Source organism: Leptinotarsa decemlineata, unplaced genomic scaffold (genome assembly GCF_025532065.1).
Source record: "Leptinotarsa decemlineata unplaced genomic scaffold, Ldec_3_MD MMD2_tig00000199_RagTag_RagTag, whole genome shotgun sequence".
In the NCBI taxonomy this organism is placed as follows: Eukaryota; Metazoa; Arthropoda; class Insecta; order Coleoptera; family Chrysomelidae; genus Leptinotarsa; species Leptinotarsa decemlineata.
Window position 1 is genome coordinate 10,234,342 of NW_027412544.1, and position 18,121 is coordinate 10,252,462.

Genomic DNA, 18,121 nt, shown 5'->3' on the forward strand with positions numbered 1-18,121 from the left:
GATTGACCAGTTTTTGAAATCATCGGGAATACAATTGTAGATTTTAGCGATGCCATAGGAGAAGCAAGATCGGTAAAGCGAAGTGTTGTGCTTGGGTACAGATAATTTCTGTCGAAACCGGACATTAACATTGTGAGCTTCAGAACGCCTCTGAATTTTTGAATATAGATATGAAGGTTTTTTTGTGAGTAAAATTTTGTGATATAATACACAGCAATGCAAAATACGTCGTTTGTTCATCGCATTTGCATAAAACAACGCATTCGTTAATGACCATTTTTTCAACGATAGCAGATAAAAATATAAAAAACATTTTCATGTAGCTTCTGATTGGATCGATACAATCAATATAGTATTGTAAATCATGCGCTAAAGAAAATACCACTTTAGGTTTAGGAATCACACGTTAAAAGGTAAGACCTCGTTAATCCTTAGCTCGCACAAGTTTCGACTTCTGAGGGTTGTCGTTCGTAGGGGTGCGACAGCTGGTTAACGGAAAAAACAGATTTTTAAACAGAACAGAAGTTTTTGTCGTTCGGGTTACGCAACGCACAATCGCAACATGCTTGGTCTATCTTGATGACATTATAGTCACTGGAAAAAGTTTTGACGAATATCTGTCAAACTTGAAGAGTGTTTTTCACGAGGCTACGTAATTCTCATTTGCAGATCAGTCTCAAAAAATGCTGTCTCTTCAAGGAAAAAGTTAATTTCTTGGGACACGTTGTGTCTTCAAAAGGAGTCTAGAGAAAATCAAGGCAGTGCAAGAATGGTCACCACCGTAGAACAAACACGACGTAAGAAGTTTCCTTGGACTCTGTAGCCATTACATATCGTTGTAGAGTTTTTTCTTAGGAAGTTTCACACGTTTTTTGTATGATGATAAAGAAATAGAGAACCCAACATTTTTTTCAGTTAATATCGGATAATTCATTAAAAAATTCTAATTGGAAAAAAATGTGTTTCCGCCCGGGATCGAACCGGGGACCTTCCGCGTGTTAGGCGGATGTGATAACCACTACACCACGGAAACAACTTGCAGTTACATTAACTGTTGGAGTTTACAAATAGTTAAAATCAAAATATGAAGCTTATATTGTTGCCTAATCTCAAATATTGAAACTGTAATTTCTCACATACTGGATGTTGGAATGTCAGAAATAAAAGGAGTTGTCTACGTGTATAATTCTTTTAGTTTTGAGTTATGTAATTTCACAAAAGGTAAATTTTCGTTATCTGGACACCCGGCGATTTTGAAAAAATTTTCGACTGTACTTACGTATTTTGATGCGTAGATTACGAATCCGAAAGAAAAAAGCGGCGCTCTCCCTTATTTAAAAAGTTACGGCCCTTCAAAGTTCAGAAAAGGGCAACTTTTCAGCCTTCTTTTTCACTAAATAAACTATTTAAAAACAAGCATTTATTCACTAGGTCACCTTTATACCTCATTCCTCCTTCTTTAACACTTTTCACTTCAATAATCAATATTTTTCTTATAAAAAACTTAATTTAAAAACGAATGCTTCTCCTCGTGACATTATTCTATTTTTAGGTTAGTTACTAGTGACATTTCAGAAAAAAGCGGTTGGTATTTGCCGTCGCCTACTATTTCAAATTCGTAATACACCACCAAAAACCAATTTACGATCTAAAGAATGAAGGTAAAAAACATTTGAATTACTTCAGGAATATGGACTGCATCAGTCGTACCAACCATATCATTAACCTTAAAAACGTAAAATACAGTGATATGTAACCAAAAAGCAGCTCCGTACATTTTTTAAAATTTTTATAAGAAAAAGTGTTAAAGAAGGAGGAATGAGGTGTAAAGGTGACCTAGTGAATAAATGCATGTGTTTTTAAATAGTTTATTTAGTGAAAAAGAAGGCTGAAAAGTTGCCCTTTTCTGAACTTTGAAGGGCCGTAACTTTTTAAATAAGGGAGAGCGCCGCTTTTTTCTTTCGAATTCGTAATCTACGCATCAAAATACGTAAGTACAGTCGAAATTTTTTTCAAAATCGCCGGGTGTCCAGATAACGAAAATTTACCTCACAAAATATATCTACTTCAGATGTGTTCCAGTGATAGAAAAAAAAATTGAAGAATGGACCTTTCGCAAAAAATTGAATATGGTAATATTTTGTTTTTACTCTTACACCAGAGTCTATTTTCTTATTAGTTCTTACTCAGTGCATGTTTGAGGAAGCCGAAAATAATTCAGAGGAAAGCATTGAGTACCTATAATAATTGATCCAGGAATTATGTTACGCCATGTTTTTTTTAAAGTAAGTTAGGGTTAAGTGGAAGAACAAATCAGTAACACTTATGTTATTTAAATTGAACTTTGCCCATTTTTCTATTTTTACATTGTGTAATCACATTCACATACAACACTTTTAAATGAAAATAGGATTTTTTTTTCATTTAAAAAGTGGTTGTTGGTCATAACCTGAACGCGAATCGACGACCCCAATCGGAGGGCATCATTAACCAATCGCTACTTCTCACCACCGTGAGTTGGGTGATCATTGGGTCCGAGAATGATGATGATTATTTTTATCATTTCTGATTTTTCACTGAAGGGCCCTGTTCCCGAAACTGCGACACATTCGAAAAGACTCGCCAGAATTATTAACCAATGAGCACCACTCATTTGGTCCCAGAAGCCAAGAATGACAGTCTATTTTCTATCAACGTATATTTTTTTCTATTTGTTATTTACATTTTTATATTTTGTAGTGAATTAATATAATTATTATTCGGGGGATGATACATTCGGGAGAATGCGCTCCACAATTTTGTTATATTCATAAAGAAGAGTTTTTATCGTCTTTCTATTCAGTTCTCTAAAAATTTACATTTCCTTCTAAAATATGAAATTCATATTCGTTTTCACATTTTCACAAAATTCAATAAATAAATGCTTTTATAATTTTTACAAATTTAGTGACATTTGGTAGTAGTGTAGTAGTGATTTCTCATTTTGAGACGTACTTCCATGACATTAGTGAGTGACAGCTTAGTAAACTTTGAAAACGATGATATTAGAAAACGATTTGTTTATCTTCATCAAATTCACTTCACTCGTCCTCTTCAACTGAAGTCTCATTTATCGTGGTCAGCGAATCCAAGTTCCTTTTTCCTCTCACTTCGAAAATATTATAGATGGAGACATACTTATAATGAGGAACTGAGGTCCCTTTTACACCAAAATGTGCATCTACACTCGGAGAATACGAAACTTAAAATTTCGAGTCCCTTTTTCCAATCACCCAATTATTTCTTTTATCGAATAATACTAACAAACTAGAGTGAAAGATATTGAAGGAATTTATCGTCAGTTAACGGAATTCTTCAATGTTAGGGATTTACTTTGATTTTCATCTTACTTCGTCAATTCTTCATGCGAAAAAAAACTGCCAATATCAATATTTATTTTAATTACTATATGTAGGTATTGAATTGATTTAAGGGGAAATGAATGGTGAAAGTATATGATTTTCTATTTTCACTTTAAAAATGATTTCACCTATTTTAAGATAATAACCAACAATAATATATAGTGTCTTCCGAACTAACTTTGATGATTGATAATGGACATCTTGTTGAAGCTACATCTGTCAAATCAGTTGTTATTTATTCAGTTTGTTTTGCCAAATCATCATGAACGGATATATCACCGTTGTCTGTGATAATGTGTGGGAGAATCTGTGGCAGTTTTTGAAAGCAAGAGCTGCAAAAAATGTTAAGCGCCGCAAGAGATATGAAAGTTAATCTGCACTATCAGCAGACGAGCTAAGAAAAATTATTGAGCTTTGAGACGAAAAAACTCCGGAAGGACTGCAGAAAACGTTTTACCACGTTGCTAGTCATGAATTGGCCTGGAGAGGAAATGAAGGAGCGGCAGCACAACTCGAATATTTTATGGATGAAATTGACAATAGAGGGGAACCAACAGGCCGCATTGAGTATAACCCGGTTTTCTCCAAGACCACCTAAGGTGGTTCAAAGTAAATGGCTGACAGTAAGTGGCTAGTACCGAATACACTCAACGAAGAAATATGCCCAGTGAGACTGTAAAAAAACTAACAAGCAAGCAGGGCTCCATCAAAACGAAGCGTTAATTTTTGACGCCAAATCCAAACTGGAAGAATCCCAGTTCCGAAGGTTGGTACGAGAACAGTCCAGTTGGACAGAATACATTATTTTCCTGGTTCAAATCCTCTGCATCAGTGATAGGAGTTGATGTTAAAAAGATAAAAAAAAATCTAAACGGTAATTGTAGAACATCAGTTGATTAAAATAACCGGTCATGGTAGCAGCCACTGAATAAAACCATATCTGCAAATAGACTCGGATCATCATCAAGAAATAATTGACGCAATGAGGTCTGTTTCATAAGCAACTACTTCCAATCAACCTGCCATAGTTTATAATAATTGCGTTTTGCATATAAACAATAATTACAATAATCAAAATAATATAAATAATTAGATTTATTATCACTTGTAACCATTCATATAAAATAAAAAACTAAAAACTCATCTGTTTTTATGTGCTTTGCAGTTTCGGTACTGGCCATGTAATGGCTTCTCAGCCTGCCATTTAAGATATCGTTTTCTACTCATTGGAGTTCACGGTAATATGGTAATGCAGTTTTATAATGAAATATTACATTCTTTTTTTTATTTACTTCGAGATATCACAAGTGGTAGAAAAAGAAAAAAAAAGTAGGTTACCTACAGGAACAGATTACATAATAATATTCACTTTCTACTGATTGTGGTAGCTCAAAAGTACCATTTAGGGACAAAAAAATATAGTATTCTTTCAATTTATAGTTACTCGAGCTTTACTACAAGTGACAGAAAATTATAATTTTAGAGGTTTTTCGGGAAGCTCCATAAACATATTCACAGTGCGTCATAGCTTTGGCAGCAATTATTTAGTCCTTCAAATTGGTAATTTCTACTCATTGTAGTTGCATGGGAATACCATTTCAAGATAGAAAATAGTATATTATTCAATTTTACACAAGTTTTGAGTAACTACAAGAGGTAGAAAATTGTTTTTTTTTGCCTTTTTCATTAATGTGGGTTATGCGCGCTTTAATGGTATGGAATTCATAACCAGTGCAGCGTCAGCAAGCATCAATCATAGGTGGATGTGATCATTGTATTTTGACAGTACAAAACATCAAAAAAACTCGTGTTTTGTGAAACGTGCGTCGAGTGCAAAAATATATGCTTGGTGTTAGGGCAATGGATCTCGAAAAAAGTTATTCGTGTTTTGTTGCAATGAAGAATATTGCACAGCCAGTAAAACCAACAAAATTCTTTGTTTGAATAATGAATCGATTTGAAAATCATACTATATGCAAAATATGTGTCTGATGTACTGATAATCATCTTACCATGACTTAATTACTCGCAATAATAGATGATTGTGGCTCCAACTTGGAGAAAGATAATTTGTTCCGAATCGTCCACGAATATTTACATCTAAACTACGCAAAATTGAAAGTATTGAATGGAAAAAATGTGAATAAATTAATGTCTAAATATCATATATACTTAATTAGACATAGACACTTAATTGAAAATATTCAAAGTCCTGTCTTTTCGCCATTAAGAAGAAAGGAGATGCCCGAAGAATATAGAAAACATCTTAGCTTTATTAATTAAAATATATCAAAACTAAATATTATGTGAACAAATAAAAACCAATCTGTCTAAAATGGTCTGATATTGTAAACGTCACAAAATGTCCAGTATAATTCACAGTTGGGTATCCTACGAGAAAAAAATCCACTAAAATACTTTTGCCATGGTGATTTGTCAAAATAACGTATTTTGATTGGTACAGGTGTGGAATTTTTATAAAAAAAATCATCTTCAGCGAAGGGGCCCATTTCTCGATGAATGGGTACGTGAACAAACATAATTGTCGAATTTGGTACGATACGAATCCATATGAGAATTCATGTTAGAATTTTAATGCATCCCGAAAAAGTCATTGTTTGATGTGAATTTTGAGCTGGCGGTGTCATTGGTCCATATAACTTGTACCAACATAAATCATGCCATCGGTGAAATTCAGCCTGATTCATGTGCCAGTCATGGAAAATCGGACGTTTCGGATGCGCTCCACCCAGAAAAACCGTGGCGGACATTTGAACGATGTTACATTCCACACATAATGGCATCAATAGGCCTTTCTACGGATGCGCAGAAGGGCCACATATTTTTAATATTTGTTTCTAGGAAATTTGGACATTAATCTCGAGATTTCGACTTTAAACTCGAAATTCCGAGTTTGAAGTCGTAATTTCGAAATTACGAGATCAAAGTCGAAATTTCGAGATTTTAAGTCATAATTTCCAAGAAACAAATAATAAAAATATGTGGCCCTTCTGTGCTTCCGTACCTTTTAAAAGAATAAAAAATTTCGATCATATGAAGCGCTTAATGAACTACCTTATATTTTTCACTTAACCTGTCAAAAATTCTGATTGAAAGCAGTTAAGAAGTGTGTATTTTTGGAACATATCTTAAGTACTTGGAATGTATACTAATAAATGCGAAACTCACTCACTCGAGACTCATCTCTGTTTCTCCGCTCTGGTAAGTCCTAGGAAGCTAAAATTTGGCATACAAGTGAATATTCCAACTGGGGCGCCAGGAAAAAGTATGGTCCATAAAACAAAATTATATTCTCATCACTGTTTCTCCATGCCCTTAAATTTCCGGTGGGTGAATTTATATTTAGTATCAGCATTGCACCCGTGCGGAGCCGGGGCGGTTCGCTAATACTTCATATGTCATATCTGACTTTCAATATCTGAGGTTAGTAAGCTCATGCATTTTCTACCTATTGAACATCTTTAAATGTTTCATCATGTTTTGAATCATCATTTCATGTATAATTGTGCATTATGTATCACATTATTTGTTTTTATGTGAAGGAAACATCTTTATCTCCACTGGTATGTTCAATTGTATATTTTTCACAACAATTTTGATACGGTCAACCTCAACAACAGTGTGTTGTTCAATTATGTTCAAAAATATGAACTTATAATTTTATGACAAGTTGAATGGAAGAAAGGCGCCTGTGAGTCCGGACAACTCATCAATGATCAATTCATGCCACTGATAATCATTTAATAGGGTAATTTTAAACTTTCCTATAGTCTACCTGGAAGTATTCTCGTTAAACATAAGTAGTTGGTACTTGTTATTTGTGTTCAGGTTGAAATTAGTGACAAGATCACGTCTGTGAAATGAAGAAGATAAAATCATAGAAAAAACTAGATTGCGAGCCCGAAGCGAATAATCGTTTCAGAAATCATTCCTTTTTCTCCTCTTACTTCCGACTTTGTAATCGGCATTTCCAAGCGCCGCCTTAAATTGCTGGTTGAACAAGTTTGTCCGTGTCTGCATCCTGCACAACCAATTTCCTGCAATAACGACCAAATAATTAACATACTGAAACGAACAAAATGTGAATTTACACCTTATGCCTGCATACGAGGAAATATTGAACATCTGAGGGAAGTTTTTTATAATACATTGGAAATATAAAAGCAGGAAAAAATTGTTTCATGTGACAAAAAGAGAGTAATGTGAATAGTTATGATTTTATTCTGCTTTTTTGGAGTAGTGAAATAGACTCAGTAGAAGCTGTACCAAGACGACGTAACATCCGATGCACCTTGAAAGAATCTGCATCCTAAATCGTTCGTTCCACGATTATACTTTCGTCGACAAATGAGAGACGTAGACTTTTGAGTTTGGACTGCCTACACAAGAGGGTGGTTATGGCTGGAGCCTGTAAAATCATCGGAAGTTCAGATTCTCTTTTCTGCATGGCCCATGACAGCAGAAGCCGGAACATTTGTTTGACGCAGTTAGCCGAGCGGTAGGTGAACTCGGTATAGTTCACGACATTAGACTCGGTGCCCAGAAATCCATCACCGAAATGGAACCATCCAGCAAAAATTCCATATGAGCCGCCGAAATGAATGGACACTCGCAGTTTTATGAGAGATAAGTCCTTTTCAAGAACATTTTAAATCTTGGCTGATACATTTGCTATCAGCATGTTCAGCATATATGGCCTCAGACTCTACTCACTGACGTTATGCAGCATTACGAGTGGCATCTCTGCAGCATTCCTACGGTATTAACGAGAAACCAATATTGCAAAACAGATATTGAAGGGTCAGGGTTAGGAAGCTTCTCGAGCGTCAGTCACGGAACGCTTCCAGTTATACTCCCATCAGGTCCACTCTGCACAGCCAGAGAACAAAGTAGCGATTACGATTAGGTCGCAGGAATCGGCAAACAAAAAACGACGACTTTTTGAAGAGTTTCCTCCTATTTCGTCTAAACCCGACATGTTGACCATGTTGGTCAGTTTGGAAGTCAAACTGAACAGGGAACTAGCTCCCCTTTTCCCGCTCGACCTAAGGTGCCCCAAACCGTCAAAAAGGTACACGTCTCCCCAATTATCGTTCGCCAGAAGGGCAAATGGGTGAATTTCATAAAACTGGCAGCCTTCGAGGTCAACTTCTCCAAGGCAGTTAATTCGGCCGATGGCATTAAGGTGCAGCCTTCGTCGGTGAAGGACTACAGAAAGATGTCCACACTATTGGTGAGGAAAAAAATTCTCCACCACACCTAGACTCTCCCTGAGGACAGGCAAACTAGAGCCGTCTTCAGATGAGTCCCCGAACACTTGGAGTCCTCAAACATCAAGTATGCTCTTCAGGAAAATGGTTTCCAATCGTCATCCGTTACCAGGATGATGTCAGTGTTTCGGGCATTGCCAACAGAACTGCTTGGCCATACCCATTTGCGTCAAGTGTGCCGGCAGACACCTTTCAGGTGAATGCAAAAAGCGACGCACGGAACCAGCTAAGTGCAATAATTGCAAGGGTGTGCACACTGCGAACTACTGCGGTTGCCCTGAATTCCCCAAGGTTCCCCAGAAAAACCAAAGTAGCCGTATGTGCCGCCCGTAATGTACACACACCTGGAAAGCGGCCTGCCGGCATATCTGGAACTCACCCGGGCGGCTAAGAGCGTTAACACCTCTTCCAAGCCGACCGTAGCACCTCTAAGTCCTCCTCTGTCGAAGGTTAGTGGCATCTGTTCCGCCGTGGACTAGATTAAGAAACACTTCACTCACTTCACTTCCGTACTCGGGAAAATGTTTACGGTGAATACCAGTGAATACCAACGTGTTAGCTGGAGCTTGTTAATGGCTAGAAAAACGTCATTGCCTAACTCTCTTAAGGTTGTATTTTGGAATGCCAATAGGATTCTGAACAAGAAGTTGGATTTTGAAAACTTCTTGATCGACAACAACATCGACGTCGCACTTGTGTAGGAAACTCATCTGCACAACGAACCATTTGGGATTCCAAACTACCGTTTCGACCATAGAGAACGCGATGGACGTGCTGGAGAAGGAGTTGGCATTTCTGTCTTTCCATTCTGGAAAGATTGCAAAATAAGATCTTAGGGATGCTGGTGAATGTTGCATGGTTGGTGCGGAATGAAGCCAATCGCAGATATTTGAAGCTGTTGAGTATGCAGTAGTCTATTCAGTCGAGGAATCAGAGAAGTTTCGAGTCATCGGAAACTCATGAAAACGTACTAGTCAGGAAAGTTGTAGATTATACCGTAACTCAGTTGAGTGAAGGCCCCACGACGTCTGTAAAAGTGAACAGTTTGTTCATCAAACACCCCAATCAGGAAGGGGTGCACAGGGCCAGAACGGTATAGAGGTCATGGACCTTTATTCCGTAACCAAATACGGTCAGTTTTGAATCATTCATCTTCCTGTCAAATCTCCTTTGAAAGGGAGAGGGAAAAATTCCAATCTGATTTACATGAAGGAGACTATGCTAACATTCATTCATCTCTGTTTCTCCGTACTGGTGAGTCCTAGGTGCTTCTTAGGTCGTAATTGCGCACTAAGAAAGGATTTTCGAATATTCACATTCACATATGAAATTCACCATTTCATCATAGTTTCTCCGTGCTGCTATATTTTCGGAGACTGATATTTTGTATATAGGTTCGTTCGATGTTGTAAATATGCAAAAAGGAAGGATTTTTAAATATTCCAACTGGGGCGCCCTTCTGGGAATGAAAGGGTACGTTTACATAAGAAATTTATCTTTTCATCATTTTTTCTCCGTACCGCTATATTTTCGGAGGCTGAAATTTGTTATGTAGTATTGTGGTAATATTTCATTATATTGTCAATGCAATTGGATTCTTTTGATTGAAGAAGAAACTATGAATATCAGATGAACAAATTCTGTAATGAAATATATTAGAATAGAATACCGTTCCAGATCCAGTAATAATTAATTTCAATGATAGTACTAACTTATGAAGATGTACATGTCGTTGATACTTAACAGGCTTTGTAGGTTTTTCGCTAGAGGTTGTAAATATAACTGGGTAAATATAACCACCGATTTTATCTTCCAAATTTAAATTGTCGACTCAGAGTATCTCTGACTGCTTTCTGTCTGTTTCTGAGAATACATTGTGTTTTCAGAGATGTTGTGGAATTGGCCGCGGTGGTAGTGCGCCAGACTCACGATCGGAAGGCCGTGGGTTCGATTCCCATCTCGACCAGATATTTTTCTCGAGAGAATTTATCTGGTTGAAGCTGGGATGATTCTGCAACCGTGTTAGGAATCACACGTTAAAAGGTAAGACCTCGTTAGTCCTTAGCTCGCATAAGTTTCTCAACTCCTGAGAGTTGTTGTTCGTATGGGGCAACAGCTGATTAACGAAAAAACAGATTTTAAACAGATTTTTAAATAGATATACCGAATCAGCTTTTCGCTAGAGACTGTAAATATAACTGGGTGAATATAACTACCGATTTTATCTTCCAGATTCAAATTGTCAATTCAGTATATCAATATTTTTGTCTGTCTCTGAAAATACAAGTATTTTCAGAGATATACCGAATCAGCTTTTCGGTATAGGTTGTAAATATAACTGGGAGTGAAGTTTCGCAAGTACTAACGATGTCACCTCAAGCTATATCTATTACAAACCTGCCGATTTTATCTGTCCAATTTGTAGTGTCAATTCAGTATATCTCTGAATGCTTTTTGCCTGTCTCCCACTGAGAATACAAGTGTTTTCAGAGATATACCGAATCAGTTTTTCGCTAGAGGTTGTAGACATAACTGGGCAAATATAACTACCGATTTATTAGATCATTAGATTTATAAGATTAAATTTTCAATTCAGTATATGTCGTAATGTTTTTTGTCTGTCTGTTCGAGCTTGCTTCAGAGATATAATGAATCAGCTCTTCACTAGAAGTTGTAACTGGGTAAATATAACTGCTGTTTTTTTCCTCCAGATTTAAATTTTCAATTCAGTATATCTTTGAATGATTTTTACTTGTCTCTTACTGAGAATTCAAATGTTTTCAGAGATATACCGAATCAGCTTTTTGCTAGACATTGTAAATATAACTGGGTGTGGAATTTCACAAGTATTAACGATATAACGTTATGATCCACGTTGAGTATATATCTGCCGATTATGTCTTCCAGATTTTAATTGTTGATTCAGTATATCTCTTAATGTGTTTTGTCTGTCTCTCTGAGTCTGTTTCAGAGATATAATGAATCAGCTTTTCACTAGAAGTTGTAAACATAACTGGGTAAATATAACTGCCAATTTTATCTTCCAGATTTCAATTTTCAATTCAGTATATCTTTGAATGTTTTCTGCTTGTCTCTCACTGATAATACAAGTGTTTTCAGAGATATACCAATTCAGTTTTTCGCTAGACGTTGTAAATATAACTGGGAGTGGAATTTCTTAAGTATTAACGATATTACTTCAATCCATGTTGATTTTGTCTTCCATATTTAAATTGTCGATTCAGTATATCTCTTAATGCATTCTCTCTGTTTCTCTCTGAGAATACAAGTGTTTTCAGAGATATACCGAAACATCTTTCCTCTAGAGGTTGTAAATACAGGGTGTCCCTGGACTTCCTCTTTTCCTCTCGGGAATGTATAGATGGGGTCAAAATATCACCAGTACTTCATATAACTTTTTTTCCTAAAATCCTTCGTTACCAAGTAACGGGCCCTCGAAGTTACAAAATGAAAAATGTTTTTCTTTGATAATTTTTCAAGTGAATATTCAAAATCATCCAAATTTTGATAATTGACTAAACAAATGAATTCCTTCGATGAGCTATTATGCAGGAGTCAGTTGTTTTGCTACAAAGTCAGGAACGGACTACCCCCGATGGTCCACACCCCAAAACTTTGAAATGACAGATATTTTTCAATATTTTTCAACAAATTAAGGTTACTTGGACAATTTTATGAATAAAAGTACTCGTGTGGAAAGTCGATCGGAGCAACGAGTCTTGATAAAAATGTAGTTTCACTCGACGACATCAAACCCGCTCGTCCACCATTATTTGAAATGAATAATTATCAAAGCAGAAATAATAATGATAACGTTAATTCAACAACATTTATCCTGAGATATCTACCATTATTCGAAAATATTAGTTTTTAAGGAAAATGGAAATGATAGGTAAAATGTTCATAATGAATTTTTATAATGCAAACACGTTTAACTAACGAAACTCAAGAGCCTCAAGAGCAAACAGAAATGAAAAATCCGCTACAGAAACTGCTCGATATGACCACCTTCTCTCTCTATACATTTTCTTAGTCTGCGAAGACACCCTCTCTGTACTTGAAATAGCATTCCACTGTCGTTTCGTATGGCTTCACAATGTAATGTTATTCTTTTCAACAATGCATCTCTTATGTGAATAGGTGTAGCGTAAACCACAGAAAGAAATCCAATGGATTTAAATCCGGAGACCGCGATGGCCATGAATATGGCCCACCTCTACCAATCCATCTATTGTGGAAAATATGGTTCAGATGGTCACGCACAATCAAACTAAAATGAGGAGGAGCGCCATCATGCATAAACCGCATATCTCTTCGGGTTTGCAATGGAACATGTTCCAAAAGTCCATTCAAATCGTTCTGAATGAACTCCAAATAACGTTCTCCATTCAATCGGTCCTGTAGAACGAATGGTCCTATAAGATGGTTTCCTATGATACCAGCCCAAATATTCACGTTGAATTTCCGTTGGTGTTTGGTTTGCAATATCCCATGGGGATTTTCTTCGGCCCATATATGGAGATTATGAGAGTTGATAACTCCATCTCTACTGAAACCTGCTTCATCAGTGAATAAAACTCGATTAATAAAAGTCATATCCTCTCTTTGCCTATCCATGAACCAATTGGCATATTCCAGTCATGCTGGAAAATCTTGAGGTGTCATGGCATGTACCTTCTGGATGTGAAATGGGTGGAGCAGTTGTTCCCTAATTATTCTATGAATAGTGGACTTGGATGTATGGAACTGTTCTGATAGATTTCTGATGCTCATTGAAGGATCATCAGCGACGGCTTCCAAAATATTTTCCTCCAATACAACGGTACTTACAGTCCTAGGAGCGCCCTCACCACCTCGTTTTGGCAAAACTGTACCTACAATAATATCGAAATAAAACAACATGCTCAAATTAATTATCAATTATTACATACCTGTCTCCCTCAAGCTGCGATCGACACGCTCGAATGTTTCTCTTGACGGTACTGTTCGATTGGGAAAATGCTCGGAATACAGACGACGAGCTTCTGCAGCATTACAAAATGCTCGTCCATAAAATACATGCATATCTGCATATTCATTGAATGTAAACTGTTCGGCCATATCAAAAAAATTCAAAATATCCTATAGAATATTGACAATACAATGATAGTCATATGACAACGCACCACTCAACAAAACAAAATCGCATTCCAGTTTCTCATTTTTTATCAAAACTTTCTAAAAGGTTTTTTTGTCAACATCTGTGAAAGAAATGGAACATAATTATTCCCTGGATATTTTTCACCTGATCACGTGCAGCCGTTTTTGTAGTTCATTCGTTTGCTTTTTATTAGTATAGTAAATATTTTTTCCAATGTGCGTTTTTTCAGCTAAATTTAGATTCGTGTTAAAGAATTTCTCCCATAAAATTATAATTATCAGTGAAACTCCTCAACAGTTTAGCTGTGAAGAAGAATTTGAAACATTCGAATGTCGAGTTTCATGAGATTCAGATAACTGATCAACACGAAACGTGATTATTCCACACGTATTATGTACATACAAAATATAGAATGAATTCGATATTTCATAGTAGAGTAGCTTGTTAGTTTAAAAACACCACGAATCTACAGAACTCGATATTTCTTTTGAAAAAATATCTGGTATCACAATTGTGACTTAAACTTCCATTCAGGTACTGTACTTTTTGTTTACGACTTCATTTTAGCATACTTTGTATTATTCCTGTTATAAATGTTGTTGAATTAACGTTATCATTATTATTTCTGCTTTGATAATTATTCATTTCAAATAATGGTGGACGAGCGGGTTTGATGTCGTCGAGTAGAACTACATTTTTATCAAGACTCGTTGCTCCGATCGACTTTCCACACGAGTACTTTTATTCATAAAATTGTCCAAGTAACCTTATTTTGTTGAAAAATATTGAAAAATATCTGTCATTTCAAAGTTTTGGGGTGTGGACCATCGGGGGTAGTCCGTTCCTGACTTTGTAGCAAAACAACTGACTCCTGCATGAAAGCTCATCGACGGAATTCATTTGTTTAGTCAATTACCAAAATTTGGATGATTTTGAATATTCACTTGAAAAGTTATCAAAGAAAACCATTTTTCATTTTGTAACTTCGAGGGCCCGTAACTTGGTTACGAAGACTTTTAGGAAAAAAAGTTATATGAAGTACTGGTGATATTTTGACCCCATCTATACATTCCCGAGAGGAAAAGAGGAAGTCCAGGACACCCTGTATAGCTGGGTGTGAAACTTCTCAAGTATTATATTAACTATAGTACTTTAATCCATGTCGAGTACATACCTGCCGATTTTGTCTTCCAGATTCAAATTGTCAATTCAGTATATCTCTGAATGCTTTTTGCCTGTCTTGCTCGTGTACCGTGTTTTGGTACTACACATCTAGGGTACTTCACTTCAAATTTATTGTACACAGAGTACAAATTTAAATAATTTCAATCGTGATTGGTGTTATTTTCATGTGGTGAAAGCCTCCTACCCGGTAATTCAAGATCGTCGCGACTCCGTATCTTCTTTGGAGCGGCATACCGGGATCAACACAGGCTGGGGGCTTGGAACGTGTCATTATGTATCATTTGTCTGTGCGCCGCAAGCCTTGGCCATCTTACACGCACACCAACAAAAATGACAGGTTGCCATCGATACGTCTAAAGACTGAGTGGATTTTGCTTATATTCCCAAAGTACTTTTTTTGGTTCGGTTCGGTAATCTAAAATGAATGAATGGTTGGACATTAACGAATAATTCGTAGTACGAGTCTAAATAGTCTTAGGTGTTATTACACAAGACGTCCTACACTAAGGAAGAGAGTGGTGTATATTTTATCTGTCGAGATGATTATTCTTATGTAATTCGGGAGGATGACGTAGTGGGATAATTGATTACCGCTATAAAGAATCGAAGTCATATTGGTATATTGGTTGTTTCCGAAAGAAGACAACCAAATGGAAGGGCATTTCAGGCTCTAAAAACAAGATTTGAAATAACTAGTAATGTCAATCACAAGAAGTTCGAACGTGTCTGCCTTGTAACATTTCAAATTGCTCTTCACCTTGTTGAAAATCCCCCATGTGAGTACTCAAGACCTGAGCAGCGTGTCTCGAATTATACGACCAAGCAGATTTCATCCTTACCACATGCAACTGATGCAAGAGTTGAGAGGAAGAGATTTTGAAAAACGTGTTCAATTTTGCCGATGGGGCTTAGAAAAGATCAATCAGGAAAATGATTTTTTCGATTTTGTGTTATTTTCTGATGAAGCGACTTTTCATAAAAATGGAACTGTCAACATCCATTATTGTGCAACGGAAAACCTCCATTTTGTTCGTTGCCTGAACTATCAACTGAATGTTTGGGGTGGACTTCTTGGAAAAAAAGTTATCGGTCGTTGAATAGGTATGCTGGATCTATATTGAATGATAAAATACCTGATACGAAGAACTAATGCGCAAGAACGTTTACTGTTTCAAATTCTGATTCTATCGAGATATACCGCAAGTACAGAGCACTACGGCCGCCTCATCATACAAAAAGTAATATATGCCTCAGTAGCAAACGAAACATCAGCCGTAAAAGTCTACACACCATGATCAATAATTATTTTGTTTAGATACACTTCGAGAAATTTCCTAAAAGTTTTCCAGATGAGGAAATTTGAATTTTCAAAATATATTCAAAATTTTGAAAACTTTGTGCATACATTCAGAAATGGCATTTTTATTTCAATATTTTCCACACCACTGGAAAGTTGAAAGTATTTTTTTCAATTCTCCAATAATAATAAAAAAACAATTGTGAGTGTATAGGTATAGTTTTTTGAAAACAGAATAAAAGAAAAACACTTTGCTAATCATTTCATTCTCTAGATAACTTTTCAAAAACAACATGACTTTTCACAATTTTTTCATCGCGAAAATTTAAACATAGTTAACTGATTGAATCTTCTTAAATTCTACATAATATACGTATCCTTGTGATGCGTTTTTTGTAGTTCCTGTTATGACAAGACAGCGACAAACAATAAATTGCTAATTTAAAATTTTGTATCGTCAATACTATATAATTCAACCAATTATACGTCTGCAACTCCCAGACAGGTTTTTTTTCGGTTTACCTCAGATATCGCTTGGAAATATTTCGGCGCCAGACGTATTATTTTTGGAGTAATTTTGTGTATTATTTCTTGTTCTTCACTTTTCATGTATGTATTTGAACGAAGATTGCATGAAGGAAGATAGCCTTATGGTGATATTAACCATCTGTCCTTGAGTGTGGTGAGATCTTTTAAATAATAGTAAATATATGTTACATGTTCCACAATTCATACGTTGTTTGTATAGAAATACTCTCAAGTGTGACATCATGTCTCGATAAAACCGTAACTCATCAGATACCTAAATCTGACACAAATAAAATAAGTTTGTGAAAATTTTATAATTATAATCTCATTTCATCAGTTCGGACTTCCATTGTCTAATATAATATAAATAGATTTGAAATCCCTGCAAAAAAAATAAAAGATTAACCGAAAATAACAATTTTTATTAAAAACAAAAAACTGAAATTACAAGGAAGTAGCATACAAGCTATAACCAGGAAATAAAAAATTGGAATATTAATGAAAGCTGAAAATTGAAAAATATTATTGAAAAATGAAAAATAAAAATAAAAATTAAAAGATTCCAAACCAAGTTACGTCACGACGTTTCGCTTGTTAGTATCCACAATCGTCTTCGGGTGATAACTTCGGGTGAGTTATCATGGCAGAAAAAAGCCATCCGCCTGATTGGAGACGCGAACATCACGTGCAACCTTGATAGCCTGGAATATCGAAAAGAGGTTGGAGATTTGTCTTTCTTCTATAGATACTTTCACGGGAGGTGTTCTAGTGACTTGGCACATTTGATTCCACCAAGAGCTGCTCATCGTTCAACCCAGCACATTTCGAACGTCACTGTTCAAGAACTCTTTTATGTGGAATACACTTCCTGAGAATGTTTTTCCTGTAATACTTATGCAGCAAAAAATGTCTGACCAGAGTATGAATGGAGTATAAGCTGATGAAAGGGTGTGAACGAAAGTTTGAAATACTTATATGACAATAAGCAAGTCATCATAAAAGTAACTATGGCGGATTATTTAGATCAACTCCAGAGGCATATTGAATATAATGGCTCTCTTGATTGATTTTGCATTCATTAGCGTTCATTTTCTGAGAAAAAATTATGAATGTATGAGAAATTTTCTGATTGATTCGGCCGTTACTTGATGAAGATCCATAGTAATTTCAAAAACTACACCTTAACGATTTGATCTCCACAAACTTTATTTGAAAAATATATCACAACATGTTTCGCTAAGACATTAGCTTTTTCAAG

The 18,121-nt window shown here is 35.9% G+C and overlaps 1 long non-coding RNA gene and 1 other non-coding gene across 3 annotated transcripts in view; one reads left to right on the forward strand and one right to left on the reverse strand.

Moving 5' to 3' along the window:
* The window catches only part of LOC111518293 (uncharacterized), a 133,660-nt gene that overhangs the window by 100,045 nt on the left and 15,494 nt on the right, over positions 1–18,121 (forward strand). The window lies entirely within an intron of this gene.
* TRNAV-AAC (transfer RNA valine (anticodon AAC)) lies at positions 961–1,033 on the reverse strand. The gene has a single exon. It is a non-coding gene; the product is annotated as a tRNA-Val (tRNA).